Source organism: Pygocentrus nattereri, chromosome 26, assembly GCF_015220715.1.
Source record: "Pygocentrus nattereri isolate fPygNat1 chromosome 26, fPygNat1.pri, whole genome shotgun sequence".
Taxonomy (NCBI): Eukaryota; Metazoa; Chordata; class Actinopteri; order Characiformes; family Serrasalmidae; genus Pygocentrus; species Pygocentrus nattereri.
The window spans coordinates 21,804,124-21,820,754 of record NC_051236.1 but is presented as its reverse complement, the minus strand read 5'-3'; the positions used below and the strand labels follow the sequence as shown (position 1 = coordinate 21,820,754).

Sequence of the window (16,631 nt, the reverse complement as noted above, 5' to 3'; positions counted from 1 at the left end):
GAAGTTCTGTGACGTGAACATAAGGGAAAGAGCAACAATATATGACCGAAATATTCTACAGTTCACATGAAATGGAAACAACAACAACAAAAAAAAAGGACACCTTATGTGCTTTCCAAACCTAATACTGGTCAAACTCATCACAGTTTGGATGAGAGAAACATATTAAGCATCGTCTTTGCTTAGTTATACTTATATGTCGAGATGTACATCAGAATAAAGTCTTTAGGTTTGGAGTAAATCTGTAAAATGTGCCATTGTGGTTTACATACAAAATCTTACACTCTTTTTTTCTCAACCTTAAAAGAAAATGAATGGCTTTAAAAGTGTAAGGTAATTTGTTCTGCCTTTTATTGTCTTAAATGAAAGTACAAAAAAACAAATAAATAAGAACAGATTTATATTCATCTACCTTTACTACACATTTAACTCCTGAACATCTGCATATGGCCCACGCTCTGTTTTCTCACTCTCATGACTACGTAACTTACATATGAGCTTCATAGCAGTTATTGAATCCTTCTTAGAAGTTACTGAATAGTAACGTAATGATACACCTGGGGTTCAAGGGGCTGACTGAAGAGGTACAAGACTCTTTGTACTTCTGCTGGGTCTTATTCACCGTTCAAGAATTTTGGGGTCATTTTAATCTAAATGGAAACAGATGTGAGGAAACCTGACTGGCATGGATCTAAGATTATGCTTTAGGCCCTGCTGGAACTCCTAGTTCACATAATACTGAAATAATGCTGATATCATACTATATCAGTTGCATCAGTTTACATAATGCAAAGCACTGTAAGTTATTGCTAAATTACTGATAGCTATCGTTCCCAACTGAAAACACAACACAGATAACAGAATAGCTTTCCCAGTGGCTCTATACCTTTTTAACATTCAGTTCTTAGTTTTGTTATCTAGCTTCAAAAATTGGATTATGAAGTCTATTTAGATTTTGAATATTTAAAATGATTAACATCCTCTTGTCTTTTTACCCAAAATGAGATTCACATTATTATCCTTAGGATTGCAATCTACTATATGTGTTTATGTTAACTGAAAACATTACTGCTGGAAACCACTCAAGCAGCCCTCTGTAAAGTGATAAAACAAATTGACCTAAATATAGTAACCCCCAGGAATTACTGACATCTTTTGTAAAGGCCACTGAAGGCCATGAAAAATGTCAATGTTACCTTTTAGCAACTTAACCTTATATTGAAAATCAATTGCCCCAGAAAAAGATTAAAATGAAATAAGACAAACGCTCAGCTTCATAAATCAAACAATACAAATCAGATTCAGTTCAAATTCGAAAACACCCATTTTCAATATCAGCGCATTACGTCACAGATAACTGGAGTTTCATGAATCTATCTGGAAGAGGACACACGTGTATTTTTCTCCCTTGCACAGCAAGGAGGGTAATTCAAGAGACAGCACTTTCTACTATAATCATAGCTGGACAGCTAGCATGAGCTGGTGGCATTCTGGGGTCACCAATTCACCAAAACTAAAATTAGCCAACACCTCCATGCCAACAAACCATTGAGAAGGCCAAAACATGTACATCAGTTGATGGGAGTCCTATGTTCAAATAGGACAAGACTAGACATTTTGGACAACAAACAGCACATTTACATTTACAGCATTTAGCAGACGCTCTTATCCAGAGCAAGTTATAAGCAGTGCTTTGTCTATCTAGAGAAAGTATCTTTGCCAGTTACCAATAAGTTAGAGAGAAAGCCAGTACTGAGCTCAGACACTGCTAAGAAACAAAAGGTCACTGTTGATACCCAGAGAAAAAGGAAGAGTCCCAGAGAAAAAGGAAGAGTTCTATTACACAGAACAGTGCAATACAATAAAATACAATACATAAGTGCAGCACAATACATTACAATCAATACCCAGCACAGACGGGTTTGGCACAAACCCACCTCCAGCTCCACTCCAGGATGTAACTGTAGAAAAGATTCATGACCAAAAACAATTGTGAAGTAAGATGATAGGCCTGGTTTATGGTGGTGGACCTGTGATGCCGTGAACCGAATCTGTAAAGTATGGTGATTGAACTGTAATGCTGTGAACTGAATTGCCACATTAAGTACGGTGGTGGAGCTGTAACGCTGTGAACTGAATTGCCACATTAAGTACGGTGGTGGAGCTGTAACGCTGTGAACTGAATTGCCACATTAAGTACGGTGGTGGAGCTGTAACGCTGTGAACTGAATTGCCACATTAAGTACGGTGGTGGAGCTGTAACGCTGTGAACTGAATTGCCACATTAAGTACGGTGGTGGAGCTGTAACGCTGTGAACTGAATTGCCACATGAAGTACGGTGGTGGAGCTGTAACGCTGTGAACTGAATTGCCACATTAAGTACGGTGGTGGAGCTGTAACGCTGTGAACTGAATTGCCACATTAAGTACGGTGGTGGAGCTGTAACGCTGTGAACTGAATTGCCACATTAAGTACGGTGGTGGAGCTGTAACGCTGTGAACTGAATTGCCACATGAAGTACGGTGGTGGAGCTGTAACGCTGTGAACTGAATTGCCACATTAAGTACGGTGGTGGAGCTGTAACGCTGTGAACTGAATTGCCACATTAAGTACGGTGGTGGAGCTGTAACACTGTGAACTGAATTGCCACATTAAGTACGGTGGTGGAGCTGTAACGCTGTGAACTGAATTGCCACATTAAGTACGGTGGTGGAGCTGTAACGCTGTGAACTGAATTGCCACATTAAGTACGGTGGTGGAGCTGTAACGCTGTGAACTGAATTGCCACATTAAGTACGGTGGTGGAGCTGTAACGCTGTGAACTGAATTGCCACATTAAGTACGGTGGTGGAGCTGTAACGCTGTGAACTGAATTGCCACATTAAGTACGGTGGTGGAGCTGTAACGCTGTGAACTGAATTGCCACGTTAAGAATGGCCAATGTGAGGTTAGACGCTAGATTTGTAATAATGTGAACTGACTCTCCACTCTGGTGGTGCTTTCCTCCGAAGGCCCTGGAAATTTTGTTAGGCTGTATGCCATGCAATCAAATACCACAAGGCTTAGCTCAAAAGCTTGAAGTCTCTGCCAGAAAGCCAAAGTAATGGTTGAATCTTCCAGCTAGATAATGATCCAAAGATTAATTCCAAAACCCCACAAAATTGGATCACAGACAGAATCAAGCTTTTGCAGTGTCCCCTGACCTCAATTGTATAGCATACTTGTGGACTAAGCTGAATATAAGATTCCACTAATGTGGATCAATGATACTGGAAAAGTTTTGTTTTCTACCACCTCATCTATCACTGTAAGATTAGACCTAGTGCTATTATCATGGTAAAGGGAAAGTGTACACTGTACTAAATGCTTATATTAGCCAATCGGGGTGTCAATACATGACATTTTGAGAATCATAGAATCCTATATTTTATGTGCAAGCCACTTCCATGCCAGATGATATATCATCATATGTATTTGTATATATTTTTAACAATATTTTAGTAATATATTGAGTAGATAATAAGCATGATTTCCATATATGAGGCTGATAAAATGATAGTGTCCCTTTATTATTTTTAGTTCAGTTCAGTTTTGAAAGAACAGTTCAGAACACATAAAAACTAAATCAATACTAATTTCCTTTTTGATAATGTTTTGTCTATTAAACATTTACAGTACTGTCCAACCCAAACAAGCTAAGCAAGTTTTGTAAGGCCAGTATTAAACAAGCATTAGTTCATTAACTTTATTAATGTGATTTTAAATGTCACAAAATACTGTGATACTGTGAAATGTCTGGGAAATATTTATTAAATTGTCAGTGCATTAATCAAAATTTCCAACACTACTTCCTTTATTTGTTCTAAGAGTGTTTTCTGTTTGTGTCCAGTGAATAACTAGGCTCTCTGGTTTGACTTCATTTGTGTGGATGTATGGAAACTGAAAGGGCTATGCTTTAAGCCCTGAATGAATGGCATGATTTACCTTGCTTATTCAACACAATATGTTGTTTCTTATGTCAAAATTGAGTCATGTTACGTAAAACAGCACATAGTTGCAATTAATACATTCCGAATCAGTAAGATTGTTGCGCATCCCACAACAAAGAATACCCTTGCAGAAAACAGTTAATAAAGGCTAAGAGGCATGAAAAATTGAAGCAAAGCATAAGGGCGAGGGACAAAAGACAGCTAAACAAACACTTAACTGTGAGTATTTACAGAACAAGACATCTTTTACACAGAAAAACCAGAAAAAAGAGATGATGAGTCCTTTCTGAGAAGTGGACTGATAGTGAATGAAGAAATCAGTTAAAACTTGGCAAACAGCTGATGATTTACATTTTATGACCTTTTCAAATACACAAATTGCTTTTGGCTGTGGATTCTCTTTTGTAACAGAAATTGCTTTTGGCTGTGGAGTATATTTTGTTAGCAAACATTTCTGTGAGATGCCGAGGTGCCCATTTCTGTTCGGGTCCAGACAGTCACACTGTGTACTTAACCTCAAGGCCTGCGTGATCTGTTTGAAATATCAGACCTCAGTGGAAAGGCTCAGTCTAACAGTCTCTTCTGAATCTATCTAACTTTTTGCTTGAAGGCTGCCTCTAACCTCAGCTTTTTTGCTGTTTGCCTAGCTCATAAATGATAACCGAAGGTTTCATCAGTCTTAGAATTTTACCTAGACGATCATTAACAATCTAACTTACATTTTTGACTTTTTTGGCTAGATGACATGATAATTGAAAGCTGCCTTAGTTTAATACAGGCGACATGCATTTTTCAGTGCTTTCCAGGCTTTCTTATGCAGTATTCCTGTACTACAGAATTATTTTTTCCCCTGATTTAACTCTTTTATTTGGCTTATAAAGGGTTTTTGAGTTAAAGTAGGGAAAATGTTCAACGGTGCAGCAACTACATGACCACAAATGCCAAACCCAAGAGTATTGCATGCTGCTGTTAGTGAACACAGGATTTTTTTAAGCTTGTTTTATCTCGATTGAACAGGAACAATATGTCTGGGTGGCACCACCCGTCTCCCTCGTAGCTTTGACATTGTGTGTGAAACAGAAACATTGCTCCACATACAAATATAACCTTTCCTGTTATATAGACTCTTTGTTTCAGTTGAGTACAATGACAAAAACAGTACAAAAAAAATGTAAAGGTACTGAGTTGCATAAAAAATGTCGACTGATGGCTAGAGCTCACCACATGTAAATAATTAATGTACTACAGGGTAATGTTTTTCAGCCAGTGGCTGCAGTGATGTAGCCTAAATAAACATGCAGCAGTTGGCTAGCGATTGGTTTGTTTGCTTCATTGCAGAGCATACTTACTGCTAACTGACCACAATAGACCATTACCGGCGTGTGGATAGATTTTGCTCTTTGAATGGTTTTGTGCTTAGATGAGTGATTGTATAAATGGAAATGAACTGTTTAGCACAGCTCCACTCAGCTGTGAAGTAACTGCTTAGAGGAAAAGTGCTAAGCGTCCACTATGCGCAGATGAAAAGGCAAATAATGTTCGTTTCCCTGAGCAGATGCACAAATGATTCATTCACAGGATGACTGAATGTATATATTGAACTTATATAACATCTGATTATGATTAATTGCAATTAATTACACTGCCAAACAACCACAGCTACATTGTTTCCCTGAACAGCGCTGGTGAAGTTGAATCCTAGAAAGTAACCAATCGGAGAATGAATGTCTTATCAATATGTCCACTGTGAGAAACAACAGTGACAAACCTGGGAAGTTTAATGTATAGTTATACTATTTAATTACATAATATTCTGTCATTTTCTGGTTAATCAGCATCTTATGAGCCAAGCAGTCAACGAAAGGCAATGGATGAGAGTTCTAACTCTTCAAAAATCGTTTACTTGACGCAACATTTTATGATTTGACAATCGCTAAACTATTGATGGATCATTACTGTAATCGGTGAAATGGTGGAGACAATTTTGGTTGAGCTCAGCCCCTCATGTCAGTCATGAGGTGATGCAGCCAAAGACAACAGAAGCTAGCTAGCTTTGGTCACAGTCTTTACAGAGTCTTACAGAGTGGGGCTGGCAAATGCTGAAGCGTGAAGGGAGTAAAACCGCCTACCCTCTATTGAATCACTCACTACAGAGTTCCAAACTGCCTCTGGAAGCAACATCAGCTCAAAAACTGTGCATAATAAAATTGAGTTTCCATGGCCGAGCAGCTGCACATAAGCCTAACATCACTACATGTAATGCCAAGCATTGCCACTGGACTCTAATGTTGAATAACGCTTTGGCAGTCTAATGGTTGATTCGGGGTTTGCCAGCTGCCAGGAGAACGCTGCATACTGGACCGCATAGTGTCAACATTAAAATTTGGTTAAGGAGAGATAAAGGTCTGTTTTCTTCTAGGCCCCTTAATTCTAGTGAAGGGCAGTGTTGGTGCTACAACACAGAAAGAGATTTTAGACAATTATGTGCTTTGTGGCAGCAGTTTGGGGAAGGCCTTTTCCTGTTCCAGCATCACTGTGCCCCTGTGCACAACGCGAGGTCTATATTTGGTGTAAAGGAACTTCAGTGGCCTGCACAAAGCCCTGATTTCAACCCCACTTAACACCTTTGGGATAAACTGAAATTTCAGCTGTGAACCAGGCCTCTTGTCCGACATCAGTTCTTGACCTGACAAATGCTCTTTTGACTGAATGGGAAGAAATTCCCACAGACACACTTCAAAATCTTGTGGGAAGCCTTCCCAGAAAAGTGACGGCTGTTAGTGTCACAAAAGGAGGGCCAACTCCATTTTAATGCCCATGGTTTTGGAAAGGGGATGTCCAGCACACCCATGTGGGCAGGGATATAACTAGAACATCTCCTGGTAAATAACTTTTTTGCCAAATCTCTGATCTTTTTGTTTACCCATCCATAACTGTTATACATCCTTTCTTTTCATTTGTTCCTTTCTCATCCCTCCATTCTTCCATAAACTGCTACTACTGTTCCATAAACTGATTAAACTGATTCCAGTTGCACTGTTTAAGACCATTTAATGAATCAATTAACAATTTTATTTGCTTATTTTCAGCTGAAAGTGTGTCAAAACCTACACTAAACCAAGTGGATTTCTCTCTGTCTCTCTCTTCTTGTCTCTTTTGCATGTCTTCTCTCTGATTACTGAAAAAGCACACCTTAAACATGAGTTATAAAAGGCCGTCTGTACCAACTTATGCAGTTAATGAGACCAAATACAGCCTAATGTACCTGCTGATGCCTTAATAATGTTAGCTACATGATACTATACCATCTCAATGCTAGTTAACAGTGAACTTTCTCATGGTGCAGTATGTTATGAGTAGGTAACACAATACAACTTTAATTCCTCACCTAATCGTCAATATAGCTGACTACAGAGCCTGTAGCACAACCTGTGCAGCTTCTGGAGCTAGACATGCTGGCTTAGGCAGCAACATTATGAGCAGTCCAAACAAAAAATGAAATAACGTTACAGGTTTGCATTTTACAAACTTAATGTGTTAACTGCTCTCAGAAAGTTTTACCTGGCTACATTTTTACTGCTTTGATGTTGGATGTTAGTCTGTAGCATGTATGCTGCATACCTGAACCTCTCAAGAAGTCAAAGTTACTCTGTTACTTAGGGCAGTGTAGTGTCTCGTACAGTATATAAACAGAGCGAGCAATCATGTTTATGGCCGAGCCACAGCTGCTCTGAGGTCAGCTGAGGACCAGTCACTGCTCATTAGGTATTTATATCAATTTTGTACACTCTTAAAACCCTTCAAATCCTTCTGAAACTACTGAAGCCTGGACCTTGGTGTCCTCAGAGCTAGTTACTTTGGCCATATAGTGTATTTAGGGGAACAAGTGTATATATAGCAATGATTGGCTGCCGAATGGTTAGAGTGTTGTCCATCGGTTTCTTGTCAAGAATGCACCAATAAGACTAATACGATATGAAGTATATCTTATACTAGGTATAATCTTAAGATAAATAAGATAATTGGAATAAGACAATACAATCAATAAGATAATCGGTAAGACCACTGACCTGTCCACACGTGTGGTTTATGGTCCTGCATAGGTGTGCGTTTATAAAATGTTTTTCCAGATTCTGTAAAAATATGTAAGCTCTCTTGAATTGGCAAAATATCAAGTCTATCCTATTGTCTACATAGGATACGACATGTTGTCTACTACAACATACCTTGAAATCGGACAGCTAAAATGTACATAAAAAACATTTTTAAAGCATCTAATTTAAAAGCCCAAACCATCAAGCACCCCAGCTAAAGTACACTGGCATGGAAATGTTTTTTTTATGTCTTTTTTATGTATTTCTCATGACAGTTCACATATCACTGACGACAAGAATGATGAAACTTGGAAATGGGCTTCTTCTAGTCTGGTTTTACAGCCCCCCCCACCCCCCCCCCCCCCCCCCCCCCCCCCCCGGCACATCTTTTAAACATACGGAGCTTCAAATTCAAAGTACTTTCACAGGAACATTAGCTCACTGGCCAAAAAATTGAAAGTCTGACTGAGGTAATGGCTACTGAGCAGTGACTGGAGGAGAAAAGGAAGCAGACGTTTAAGAAAGATGATGACAGCATCCAGAATATGATTTACCATAATACAATGACAAATTAATTCTTTTATTTTTTGTCTGTCAAAGGTCACCCATAAAACCCACTGGATGATCCAAGTTTATAGAGCTTTATCCTAATACTGCTTACGATAAGTTTATATGATTGAATGACAGCTTTTCTCAAAGTCAAATTTACTTGAGAAAATTAAACATTAAATATTTGAGCTTGTGTACCCACTATGAGGAAAAGAGCTGTTAATGTGTTTTCTACTGACCAGTAAAAACTATGAGTTAAATGTCAGGTTGTGCCGATGAACATTTTTATGTGGCTGGCAAGACCAAATCTATTTATATCAAGTTTGCATCTGAGAAAGGTGTCTGTGTAAGGAAAACATGTTCCATGATGTCACGATTGGCTCCTCCCAGTCCGGTCCATGTGCTGTTTTGATCCTAGTCCAGCCCCTTATTTTGTGACTCCACCCCTTATTGTTTCCACCTGTGTTTCTGCCTGTTCCTCGTTTACCCTGTTATTATTTAAGCCCTTTGTTTGCCCTTTTGCCTTTGCTGGTCTTTGTTGTCTGAACTGTTTGCGTTGTTGTCCTGGATGTATTCTTTGTATGTTTGATTCTGGTATCTGTCATGTCCCCCTGATCAATCTGTGTTGGCTCTATGACCCTGGATTTGCCCATAATAAGAGTCGCTTATCTCTGCCTCCTTACACATAAATACAGATACAAATACCACATATATATATAGACACACACTATATTTCCAGTATAAGTATTGGCTAATCTGCCTTCACATGCTTATGAACTTGAGTGAGATCCCATTCTTAATCCATAGGGTTTAATATGTCGGCCCACCCTTTGCAGTAATAACAGCTTCAACTCTTCTGGGAAGGCTTTCCACAAGGTTAAGGAGTATGTTGATGGGAATTTTGGACCATTCTTCCAGAAGCGCATTTGTGAGGTCAGACACTGATGTTGGACGAGAAGGCCCGGCTCACAGTCTCCGCTCTAATTCATCCCAAAGGTGTTCTATTGGGCTGAGGTCAGGACTCTATGCAGGCCAGTCAAGTTCTTCTACACTAAACTCACTCATCCATGTCTTTATGGATCTTGCTTTGCGCACTGGTGCACAGTCATGTTGGAACAGGAAGGGGCCGTCCCCAAACTGTTCCCACAAAGTTGGGAGCAGGAAATTGTCAAATCTCTCGTTCTGCTGAAGCATTAAGAGTTCCTTTCACTGGAACTAAGGGGATGAGCTCAATTCCTGAAAAACAATCCCACACCATAACCCCCCCTCCACCAAACTTTACACTTGGCACAAAGTCAGACAAGTACTGTTCTCCTGGCAACCGCCAAACTCAGACTTGTCCATCGGATTGCCAGACAGAGAAGCTTAATTCGTCACTCCAGAGAACACGTCTCCACTGCTCTAGAGTCCAGTGGTGGCGCTTCACACCACTATGTTCGAAGCTTTGCATTGCCCTTGGTAATGTAAGACATGGATGCAGCTGCTCTGCCATGGAAACCCATTCAACGAAGCTCTCTACACACTGTTCTCACTAATCTGAAGGCCACATGAGGTTTGAAGGTCTGTAGCGATTGGCTCTGCAGAGAGACCTCTGTGCACCATGTGCCTCAGCATATATATATATATATATATATATATATATATATATATATATATATATATATATATATATATATATATATATATATAATGATTTCATTTGAATATTCTAATGAAATACTGCCACATTCATTCTGAAAGGATAAGTAAATGTGTGACCACAGTGGCTCAAATTTGCCTTTAACAGTCCTATCTTCCTGTTTTTTTATAAACTTCATCTAATGCTTTACCCAGTACAGAAAACATGCAGTATTTCCGTTCTTATATCAGAATACTGCGCTTATTTTTAAAAATCTGTTTATTTTTCTGTTTATGAGCACTTACTCGGTTATTTTACACGTCCTGTAATTTGGTGTAACTGAAAAACTGATGCAACTTCTGTCATTTTTCAACAGTTTCAGTTGACCAAGAATACAATTTTCCCAAAGCAATCCCTGTGATTTCTAGGGCCGTCCCAGGAACAAAAACTCCATTCGCAGATAGCTGGAAAAACTGGGGTCAAAAGGGTTGAAAATCCAGCGCCTCAGCAGTTCAAAACCCAACGGACGCTCAGCGGACGCGGCCGAGGCGTTTACGGCGTTCGCTTGTGTCCTGTACTGTATAAGTCATTGTTGTTATTCTTAAAATGAATGTACTGAAGCATTATTAACTGACTTACAGTTATATGTCTTAAGTAATTTGGTAACGTGAACTCGAGTTGACGCCTTGCCAGTTTAACTAGTCAGGACAGCGAGCTAAACCTTGTGAAGCTAGCTAACGCTAGCCCACCCGCTTAGCCGTGTTCCACAATGAGGCAGACTGAAGGTAATACCGTTGCTTCTCCATAGGTGTTTGAGGCAGAGCGGTGCCGAGAGGATTTTACACAGTAAGTGGTAAGTTCATTTGTCTTCATTTGTTTGGTGACAGACAATGTATCTAAACAGCGTTAAGTTAGCGTGTGTCCTGTGCTGTTAAAGGTAAGCAAACAGCCCGTAGCCTGCTGTCCGTTTAGTTAGGGTTTAGTAGCTGTTAACGTCCTGATCCCAGATCAGGTACACAGCTAGCGTTAATGAGCTTTTAATGTTATAGGTGGTTACTGAGGAACACATCCGTTTAACAGAAATGAGAAGTAGCGTAGGGACTACTAAGGGCCTTGGTTAAAAAAAAATAATAATAGTAGTAATATAAGTTGATGACATCGCGTTCCCTCGCAAAATATACACAGCAAGCAAATGCAGGACCTGAGGTGCCCGGCGACATCGCCTTCATTAGAGCTTCGTTTCAGCAAAGTTAACGTTAAAAGCTGGTTTGCCAGTTTCGCCGCTCTGTGCTGAGTCTGTTCAGCGATTGTTCTCTGCAGTCTCTGTAAATGTAGCTTTTACTGTACGAGGACACTCGATCTCAGTTTCAGTCACTGATAACATAATCATGTTTGATCTTGAGAAGCGACACTAACGTTAACTATATCTTTATATTTCAAGCCAAGATCAACGAAAAATTCGAGCTGCTTCATGTCTGAGGCGTTAATCGCTTCACAGCAGGGGAGTGGGCTGCATGGGGGCTGCGTTCGTTTACGAAAATGTTCGTAGCTTTAGTCATTCTAGTGTTGAACAAAGCACAGCTTTTGCAAGTGAATGCAAACCGTTGCATGGCAGTTTATTTCATTTGCGAGGGATCGCGATGTCATTAACTTTTTTTTTTTCTTACCGCTTGTTAGTTAACGGACAGATGCCACGACCTACTTTAAACGTCTGGTGCAATACGTTTCATTCAGACCCATTAAGCTAGCAGAGCTAGGAGATATTTTACGTAGTGAACTGTACTGTTGCAAGGGAACTGTTTTTGGACAGAGGCAGCTTTCAGAGTCACTTCAATGAAAAATGAGCTCTTATTCAGTCCTTTCTTTTGAAGTTTGAAGTAATAATGAAATGTATTGCAAATAAGTCACCACCACTTGCTTGATTTCTCAGCATCGGTGTACTCATACTCAAAACTGATTTGCTTACCAAGCATTGTCAACCAAGCATCACTAGTAATGAAGGTTAGGGTCTGCAACTTTTACCATATGGCAAAGGTATTGAAAAGCTTTCTGTACTGCAGATGACCAGCTACTGCAATAGTGAAGGAATTATTAAAAGAAATATGCATTAAATGGAGCCTCTTCTGTGTAGGATCAGCACAGCTGCTTACGTACAGTACAGCCAAGGTTTATTATAATGTGATGTTGTATATTGTTACCATTTATTTATGCCAGCAAGAAAACAGAGATTGCGTGACAGGATTGTCAGTGCAAACCTGTCTCACTGATGATGTAATTTAAAAAAAAAATTTTTTTTAAATAATGCCTTGTCCTAGTACTTTCCAAAATAAAATGACACCCATGGCCACAGTTCTACAGAAATTATTGCATTCCCTCCTCTAACCCACTAGTTGTGTATCAAAGCGTAGAAAGCTTTGGAATGCAAAAAAGACTGTGTTTCTCAGCTGTTACATCACTGAAAGCTGCTCTGTTTTGTAGGATTTGAAGGAGAATTTGAAATACTCAACTGGTGTGTCCTTCAAGACCTTCAGTGGTTCTTCAAAACATTTGAAAAACACCAGCTGCAAGTGGTGAGGTGAGGTAGCACTAGACTTTGGAATGAATGGTCAAACTTTCATTTTAATAGGTCTTTTTAAAGGGCATGCAAAATAAACAAGAATAGATAATGTTGGGAAGAAATATATTTTTTAAAGAAAGAAATGCAGCAATATGGTGGTAGTAGTAATAATAAAATATTCAAAAGGAATTAAGAGATTCAAGACTGATGCATGTGATATATACATATTTATACTTAAATTTGTGTTTATGTACGAGTTCTTGTACAAGACTTGCTTCAGATACGGATATAGTTGAAATGTCATCGAAATGTGAAGTGAGAGGTTGCCATGCTTTATAAAATTTATGAGTGAAGCCTCTCGGCGTATACTTAACCCTTCTTTAAATTTGGGAAGAATGTTAGATTAAAAAGAGAATTGAGTGATTTTCACAGTAGGAGTATGTGGATATCCAGTGCAGTTGAAACAGTAATGCTGTGTTATGTAGGGCTGGGAGGAGAGCGTACTTAACTTGAAAATTTGAGTGAGTACAACTTCCAGGTCCCTACCCCTCCCTCTTCGCTAGGCTGCAGTTCTGCCTCCAAAGCCCCCACCCACAGAGGAGGCTGTCATGCGCACCCAAACTAGCAACCATGGATATCCATTGGTGCACTGCTGTGACATGTCAATGTTGCTGGTCAGCAAACAAGCAGAAATAAATATTTTTGACATAAAATGTAATCTACAGCAGTATTTATTTGGTAAAAGAACTAACACACACTTCAGTGCTTTAGTGCTTGGTCTTCAGATGCATTTGTTGTCAGACAAAAATACACTGGAAATCTGTGTTGGTGTAGATGAAAAGGTTGTTGCAAATGTTTAGACCACATGAACTGCTAACACAGCTTGTAAATGAACAGAGGAGGCAAAAAATGGAGCTACACCTGCTTTTTTCTCTGCTGTGATAACGCAGTCGACACACCCAGATGCCTTAGCTTTCATTCTTTAAATGTTCTGTGTTGTGCTATGATCTGCCAGGACTAGAGTCTAATTAATATAACTAGAGATGGACTGCATGATCAGCCGAAAGGCGATACACATAGAGAGCTGTTAAGATTTATTCACACCAAGTACAATTTTTTTTAGGACAAAATCTTATCCGTTTTCTTTTAACATAGAGGGATCTGAAGCGTTTTTCTGTCCAAGCACTCTGAAAACTTTTTTCTTTTCAGCACTGCAACTAAGGAATCACTGTCAGTAAAATATCTTGTAGGCGAGATGCTGTATCTCGGCTCCAAAGTGTGCAACATATTGATAAATTAATCAAATTAACCCCGGCCCCATCTACTTTTCCCACTTTGTACTATAATGCTTTTATACTATCAGTGTTTGCTATCCGGTGTGGACCAGAGGAGGATGGGTTCCCCTTCTGAGTCTTGGTTCCTCTCAGGGTTTCTTCCACTTGCTCTTAGGGAGTTTTTTTTCCTTGCCACTGTCGCCACTGGCTTGCTTATGGGGGCTTGGACTTGGATTTTCTTTTTCTTTCTGTAATACTGATTGTTCTGTAAAGCTGCTTTGTGACATCACCTGTTGTAAAAGGCGCTATATAAATAAACTTTGCTTGCTTGGTTGCTACATTACACGAAAGCCCTGATTCTCAACGACTGAGAACTGTCGTGCAGACTGCAAGTCACTTAGCAATGCCGTCTCGCCGAGCTAGTGTCGAACAAAATATCAAAGAAAGAAATTTAAGATGAACATTTGGAGATTAATGGACTTATTTGCATTTATAAGCAGCGCAGTTGGTTTCCTGGAGTGTTAAACCTGCAATGAAAGATTATCAAACACTAAAAAGTTGTGAAGATGAAGTCGCTTCTCTTTTGAATTTTCCCGGTCCACCTTAAATAGTGCTGCATTTACATTCTGGCACCGGAAGAATTTAAGGTGGAATGGGAAAATTTGAGCAAGAAGCTGGAGAATGAGAAGCGACTTCAGCCTCATAAAATAGTCGAACGTTGTGAGACATTTTACAATAAGCTGTTCTAATTTTGAAGGAATGTGTCCTGGTGGAGATGGGAGGAAAGCGGCTATAGCTGAAGCTTAAAGCAGAGAAAAGTAAGCCAGTGTTTTTGTTCATGTATTTGAGTTTATACTAGGACATTAGCACATACTGAGACATATTGGACATTAAATGTTGTGGCTTCAAAGCCGGTTTGATTTTTTTTTTTTTTTTTTTTTTTTTTTTTTTTTTTTTTTTTTTTTTTTTTGAAAGGACAAAATGGCTCTAACAATCTTTGGACCTATCCTAGCTTTTAATGCAGAGGGGTCGGATTTCCCGTTCATCCGGTGTTTTTGTTTTGTGCTTGTTGCTGCACTTCCTCACTCCCAAGTTCCACCCTTTGTGTTCTCTCAACATTACATTATAAAATAAATATTTAGAAAATTGATCTTTTGACATTTGTGAATCGATTCAGAATCGTTCACATCTGCATTGTGATGTGTCTAAGAATCTATGTTTTCCCCAGACCCCTAGTTTTTATATTTATTGGTTTTCTATCCATCTCTTTCTTGCACATTTGAAGAAACCCTGCGTGGAAAAGAAACAAAAAAAAAATCCATAAATATCACAGAAAAAGCTTCTGAACTTGAATAAAATGGAAAAACTGTGTCAATACAAGAGAAACATGATGAATGGTGATGGGAAAAGATTTTTCAAATAAGTAATGACATGTCAGCAGCAAAGGTCACATGTTTGGAGCTGTCTCCTCTCAGAACTCCTTGTGTTTGCAGGGGTTTTGTTGGGGCGAAGGTCTTTGCTACGGCTATGCAGCTTTTTCCATCTGATTGTTGTTCAATAATGGCCCTGAGAACTTTAATAACCTTTCACCTTCACCATGTTTAATAATTGCTGCATGAAATCTTCCATCTTTCATAATGTCATTGGGCAAAATTGCACAAGAATATTTTTTTGCAGCATTAATCTGGAAGTTTATATATATATATATATATATATATATATATATATATATATATATATATATATATAAAACTGTCAGATGTTAGTCTTTTTTCACTAAATCATAAAAACAAAAGTGCCTGAAGACTTGTTTCCCTTTTTATTTACAATGTCAACAGTCAAACAGTGAAAGACTAAAGGTAATTTGCTCTCCATCTTCAGCTCCTGACAGAGTTTAAGTAGGCCCACTGACTGCGCTGCTGCATCAGAACTTAATGCCCACTCCAAATTCCCTGTTGAACAGGAAAATGGAAAACACAAATCTGAAATGCAGGGATTGTTTTAAAATCGCTGTATTTCTTTATGGATCACCCAGTAATGATAGGAATATTCTTGAATTACTGCTGCTTCAGTAAGGAACTGTTCAATTTTAACAATATGGCTTACTCACAAGCACTTACCTTCAGGTTTGGTCTTGTTTGTATAACTGCTGTGTTGGTCACAACTCCAAATATGGTCTTGAACTTTCTAGATCTCACTGCATTCTGCATCATTCTGAAATGATGTCAGTTATGTGCAAAAATTTGTGTGTACCATAATCACCGTCTTGCCTGTAGCTAAATAAAACATAGACTTATCAGATACAAACTAGGTTGAAGTTAGCCAAAAATCCTAGCCAGCTACAATATTACTCTCCTAGGTTTTGGCTGACTCTCAGAATTCATTTCCTCCTAAATCAAATATAAACAGCAGGACATTCGATAAATCCACATTATTGCTGTCAGAGCTGCAGCAGTATGCACCAAGCATACTTCAGGAACATAAAAACGATAGCCGTAAATTAAAGCTCCAGTCCAGAATGGTTGCGTTTTTGATTCCCTTGACTAAAA

At 39.0% G+C, this 16,631-nt stretch overlaps 1 long non-coding RNA gene across 1 annotated transcript; it reads left to right on the top strand.

Annotated features, from left to right (window-relative positions):
- The first annotated feature begins 10,785 nt into the window (after positions 1 to 10,785).
- On the top strand, positions 10,786 to 13,526 carry LOC108440150. The gene is made up of 3 exons (XR_001858814.2): positions 10,786 to 11,104; positions 12,730 to 12,826; positions 13,294 to 13,526. It is a non-coding gene; the product is annotated as an uncharacterized LOC108440150 (long non-coding RNA).
- Positions 13,527 to 16,631: the final 3,105 nt, after the last annotated feature.